Source organism: Phaenicophaeus curvirostris, chromosome 5 (assembly GCF_032191515.1).
Source record: "Phaenicophaeus curvirostris isolate KB17595 chromosome 5, BPBGC_Pcur_1.0, whole genome shotgun sequence".
NCBI classification, from domain to species: Eukaryota; Metazoa; Chordata; class Aves; order Cuculiformes; family Cuculidae; genus Phaenicophaeus; species Phaenicophaeus curvirostris.
In genome coordinates, this window is record NC_091396.1 from 22,500,950 (window position 1) to 22,507,282 (window position 6,333).

Genomic DNA, 6,333 nt, shown 5'->3' on the forward strand with positions numbered 1-6,333 from the left:
ACTGCACTCCCTGAAATAACTATCCTTAAGTGGGCAATGGCCTCACAGATTGTGCAGCAGCCAGACAAAAAGCTGAGCTGAACGGCTGGGAAGGGGGCAGGGTGAAGATGAGTGCTACTGTATATTGAGTATTAGCAATGTTCATTCACCTGTATTTTGTACTGATTTCCTACAGATCCTCGTATTTGGGATTCTCCTCAAAACGCGTCTTTGAACCACACAGCAAAGTAACCCCCAAGCACCCTCTTTAATCTGTATAATTCTTACAAGCTTCCAAGCTTTTCAGCTGCGTATAACCCCAGAGGCTCTAAGCTTCCAGAGAGCTCTGCTAACTCAGGACAAAAAAACTGCCTGCCACGCTGGCTAGCAGCAACTTATTAGCTGGTGTGGGTAAGCAGCTAAAGCAGGAACCACACGTTACAGATGGCAGCAATATCGTCCTGCTGTAAATGAAAGGAACTTTCACTGTGATTAGTTAAGTTGGCTCTGCTTACAGCAAAGCTAAGTTTAGCTTTTTAACTTTTTGTATGTTTGCCACGCTATTTTGTCTCCTGTTCTCCTTTACTGCTGGTACGAATATTCTTTGCAGTTCTGTTAAGAAATCCACTATCACATCAGCCTTATATCTCATCTGAAAGCATAGCTTTCTGTTTCTCTCTAGTTTGTGGGCTGGTTCTGTCCTGCAGTGTGATTCAGCTACACTATGCTAGATTGCGCTTTTTGGAATTACTTTGTTTTACTTGGCATGGAGAGGGCTGCTGTGCAGAAAGGGAAGGGCAGGGGAAGAGAGCTGCTGATTCATTGCAGCTGTTTAAACAATGCAATCACCTCATCCTCTCCTTTCCTTCCGAAAGCCCCATTCAGCATTTCAAGGCCAGCCTGGACTCCTGCTTGCTTTTGTTTTCCTGCCCCTCTAGGTTGTGGCAGGAGAAGCAGCCTATTCTTGGGTTGTGTTTTCACGTGTCCACCTTCAGGTCCTGCAGAATCCAAACCTACAACTCAGAATAAACACACGGCACCAGCACTCCAGCTCCTCTTATCCAGATTCATAGGCACTAATACAGTGCCTGAATGCATGCTGCATATATTGCCATGTCCAGGGTGATTTTGCAGAAGAAATAGGAAGAAATCTGGAGGGCACACCTTAGCAAAATCTCCTTGGATTGATCACACTGTGCTAGGAATACTTTTGTCTTTTCTTCAGCGAAATTTTGGCAGAATATAGTAAATTACATTTCAGAAGAGATTAAAAATGTATTTGCAGGACCAGGAAGAAAAGTCGTCCTTGTGCAGGTCATGGAGGAAGACTCATCCTGCCAAAGGCCAGAGACTCCAAACACTTTCAGAATCAGCTTCTTCGGAGGCCATGGCACAATTGTGATGTGTATAGCATGAAAACACATAGCACTGAAATCGAACCAAGAAGCCTAGAGAGGCAAACAAAAGGACTCAGACATAAAGCTTGGCATGCATAGGACCTGGGTTCTAGAAACGCCTGCAAGAGCAGGGATTAACATTTATGTACACAAGTCCTGTGTTTCTGCAAGAAGAATTATGTGAACTCAGGTCTGATAGCAGTTAGGAAGAGCTGTGTAACTTTGGGGCACTGAGAGATAATAAGGAATTAAAGAAATATAAATGGCATTTTATGGCCTGGGCTAGCAATCCAGGCATATGGACAACAACCACAATGTCTTTACAGAAATCGTAGTCAAATAGATTTAAAATGCCTGGATCCTGGTTCTGCTCCTTTTTGGAACAATATTGTTCAAGTTCACTACTGTCTGTTTTCGTCTTGCCTTTCCTTTGACTTATTTAGCTAAAAATATCTGGGTAAAGTATGCTTGGATACCACTTGATACAGTAGCATCATGAAGTTCATCAGCATCTCCAGTCACCTTGGTAATAATGATAATTGAATGTGTTTCATAAAGATCACACTGATTAATACATGAGAGACAAATCAGAAAGAGAGACTTACCGGGATGCTTAGACATAGATAGAGGGATAAACATATTTGTGTGCTAAATAAACTGGGATTATCAGGTTAATGTGGAGCATTTAGGCTTCCCCACTGGAGAATATTATCATTTTCAGATTACATGAAGAGACTGGATGGAAACAAAACACAAGTGAGGCCAAAAGGAGATTTCCTACGTGTGACTGTGGTTTAGGACACACTTTCCCAAGTACTTGGCATCTTTCCTTTCTTATTAACATGAGAACTAAAGCATGTGGAAGCTGAGCTGTGTGTGGGAAACTAGTGTGTAGCTTTGGGGCCTGGAAGAATGAACTTACGTGCTGTAACTGCTGTCATAAGTGGAAGACCTCTGGAGGGAAGGCAGAAGCTAAGGAACACTGGGAACAGCTCAGCACTGCTTCTCCCTAGGGACTGCTGTCTGGATTTCGTCATGAAGTGACCATTTTTAGCAAACTGCTTACAGATGAGAGGACAATGGTGAATACTGCTTTACCTTGAGAGCAGAAATGTCTTTGTCAGAGTTTCCCATAGGATCCTTGTAGTCAAACTGGTGAGATTTGATTTGGATTGGTGGACTACGAAGTAAACTGAAAACAGGAGGAACCTCCAGTCTCAGAGGGTTGTGCCTGATGACTAGTGACCCCTAGGGATCAATACTGAGGTTAATACTTTTTAATGTCCAGTGTTGTCTGTGTTAATAAACTTGAATTTGGGACAGAGTGCAAGATGCTTAGAGCACAGGTCCGTTAGTCAAAGGGACATTGACAGGCAGGAAACCTGGGTTAAGAGGAACTTGTTTCAAGAAAGACAATTTTTTTCACTCAGTGGGTACCAGCTGGATAAAAAGCAACTTTGAACAAAAGGGCCCGGGGAGGCTAATGGAAGACAAATCTAATGTGAACCAGCAACGTGCATTTGCATCAAAGGCAGCCAACCAAGTATTAGCAGGAGTGGAGTCGGCTAGTCAGGAGTGATTATCCCGCTCTGTTTGGCACTGGTGAGACTACACTTGTCCTATAGTGGGACCCCAGCACAGGAGGGACACAGATATAACTGCAGCAAGCCCAACAGAGTCTACATTAATTGAGAGGAGAGCCAGAGCCCTTGACAACCAAGGAAATGCTGAGAGAAACAGGTTTCTTCACCCTAATAGAAGGTTAGAAGGAGATATTGTTGCTGTCTTTGATTATATAACGAGAATCCGTAGAGGAAATTGAGCTAGACTTCCCTCAGAGGTAAACAGTGAAAGTCTGAGAAGCAATGGACAGAAGTTGCAGTGTGAGAAATTCCAGCTAAGTAGTTGGAGGGAAGAATCATAATAGGGGAGTTAAACACTGGAGTACGTTCCCCAAGAGATGGGAGCAAATCCATTCTTAGAGATACTCAGAACTTGAGAGGATACAAAGACCTGAGTAACCTAAACAAAGCTGACCCTCCTTCAGTTGGGGAACTGGACTGGATAACCTCCGGAGGTCCTTTTTGACCTCAACTGTCTATGACTTTTCAAAACAAAACCATGGTCTTCATCATCCTGCATTCGGGTCAGAAGCATGCCTGTGTTTTGAGATTAGACTTTCTATGTACTATCTTCCTCCTGATGGTCTATCAGAAAAGACACCTCCTGAGAATATGGAAAACCTGGCATTCATCAGCCTCAGGAAGGCTAGTTATACTTTTGGTTTGCTTATGGAGTTTTTTCCATCACGAACTGCAGAAATAAAAAACCAGCACTGCAGAGGGATGATGATGCATGTTTCAGGCAGAACACATCCTGGAGAAATCCTCAGTACAGCAGGCAAGTCAGACCTTGCCTGACAGAATGTAGGCCAGTATCCTCAGATGGGGCCAGGCAGTACAGAATGAGCTGGGCTTATTTCTGCCATCAGACGACCACTGAATTTGCTTTTTTGTTTTGATGTGTGGCCCAGCTGGCGATGTGAGAAACCTTCTCAAAGACTGCCTTTTTTCCTGACCGCAGCCTGTGGGTTTCTTTAACTAATGTTTCTGTGCAAATAGCATGTCTCTCAGAAGAGTAATGCAACCTGAATGGACACTGCACTAGAGCTGTTATCTCAGAATTGGCTACATTTATATTACATGTTAGTATAACCAACAGTTGATGTAAGACAAAGTAGAACCAGGCCCTTAGATATTTGTCTAAATTAACAGAGTCACACTACTATTTTGGTAGCAGATGAATCAAAATCAGTTCCATGTCTTATCATAACCCTTTCCCACTTCTCTCCCACTTTGCAAGAGGCTTGGCTGTAGGAGAGGGTACATAGCCCACCCCTATTTTCTACACAATTGCTACCTTACCCCCTTACCGTCTTGCACCAGTTGTCAGGAAAAATACGTGTTGTTGTTAAAACTAGTGGAAGCTTGACTGAGAAAGAAGTTAAATTATTTCAGTTTGGATTGGTAGGATCCCACTCAGCGTGGAAACAGACATCTTGAATATAACAGACAATTTAGGATTAAAATGCATACTTGGTTCCATATGATTGACTTCCCTGGGATTGTGCTGACAGAAATGAAAACAAAACTTAACTCTTCAGATTTCAATTAAGTAGGTAAGTCACTGACTATGCCTCCCTCCTGGTTACTTAAAACGTCCATTATTAACTTACAAAATTGTCAGACTTGGAATTCCACAGTTGTCAAGTTCTGTAATGTAATATACACCCAGAAAAGATATTGTCAAGCCTAAACGATGATGTGGTGTGAATGAGAGGACAGAGAGTACTCCATACACCAAGAATGAGCCACCTTGCTGTTCCCTCAGTAACCCACCTCGAGGTATTGTTTACAGTTTTATTATCTTTTGCAGTTTTATTTTGTTCCATACAAGTTCTTTATGCAGGAGTGTGTGATATAAGCTAGTAACTCCCAATAGCTGACCACAAGAAGCCAGGCTATAGTTATTTGCAAGGTATGTTGCTATGAGTGTCTCAGACTGCATATTACAGAGGCTCTCTGTAGACTCATTTGGCCTATTTACCTCATGCTGCAGTGCATATTTAAATTTAAATGGCAGCTAAAAGCCCAGGGTACTGACCTAATAATCATTCAAGTACTTTTTCCATTGCTTTTCTCTTTCTGTATCTGCTGTTATAATAAATTAACTTGCTCTGTAATGGGTGTAGGGTGTTGGTTTTTTTCCTCAACACCCTCAATAAATGTCAGAAGCACCATAGGGAAGGAAAAGAGCACACTACTCAGTAGAAAGGGGCTTTTGTGCTCTTCACAAATAATATAGTAAATAAAGAGGCAGAATAGCACCTACGCTGTCAGCAATACATTGTATTTTCAAACCTGATACATTATCCTTCACAGTAGAAGAAAATATTTCAATTCCTGTTTTTTAATCTGCTGTAGACTAAACACAAATCTTATAAATTATCTATGAAGTGAAAATCCTTATATTCCTCACTTCTAGAAATTGTTCATTCCGTGATTCTGAAATGTTGTTCTGAATGTGTTTTCACAGTATTTTGGGACATGAAAGGAACTATGACAACTGCTGACATAAAGCTTAATATAATAATGGAAATACTCTCTTACATGTAATCACTAAGGGCACCTGCTACTTAGTACTGATTGAAACAACTTATCTTAATTTCTAGATCAAGTGTCTTCTGTTAGTGCCTTAATGAAACAGTGTGACATATAGGAAAAATTACTTTGCTTTGCACATTGGCATTTAAAATGATTCAGGGGGAAAAATCAACCCAAACAAATATTTCAGCATGTTCCTTGTTTTGTAAACATCTAATTTTCCATGAAAAACCTTTTAGAACAAAAGTGTCTCTTGGGAAACTTTAGTCTATCCACAATACGAGCTCATTCCTTAAAGAAAAATGCTCAATAAAGCCCAGATGGGAAGGACACTCAATTAATCTTTGGAATGTTCTATTTCAGTGCCATTCAAGTCACCTTATGTTGATTTAAGTACAGTAAGTGTAGACTTTCCCTACTCCAAAGTATGAATATTCTCACTGCTGTGCTGCACCAAGTTAAAAATATCTGATTTAGTTAAACAGGGTTGCAAAATACGTATAGTCTAAACATTAGAAACAAAGATATGGTTTGTCAAAAGCAGGGGCATATTAGTAAGGATATTATTAAGCATAACTTTGCAATTAGAAGTCAGATGACAGGAGCTTTTGAGGAATTAGGGGAAAGAGGAACCCAGGCACTTGCAGCAAGGAGGGAGAGAGAAAGGCAGCATGTTGGTGCCAGAAGGCTGCTGAGAAGCAAAGTGGGAGTACTCACTGACAGCTAATTCAGCCACCAACCTGTACTGGAAAGTCTACCTACACAGCTCTACTTACAGCCAGATCCCACTGAGA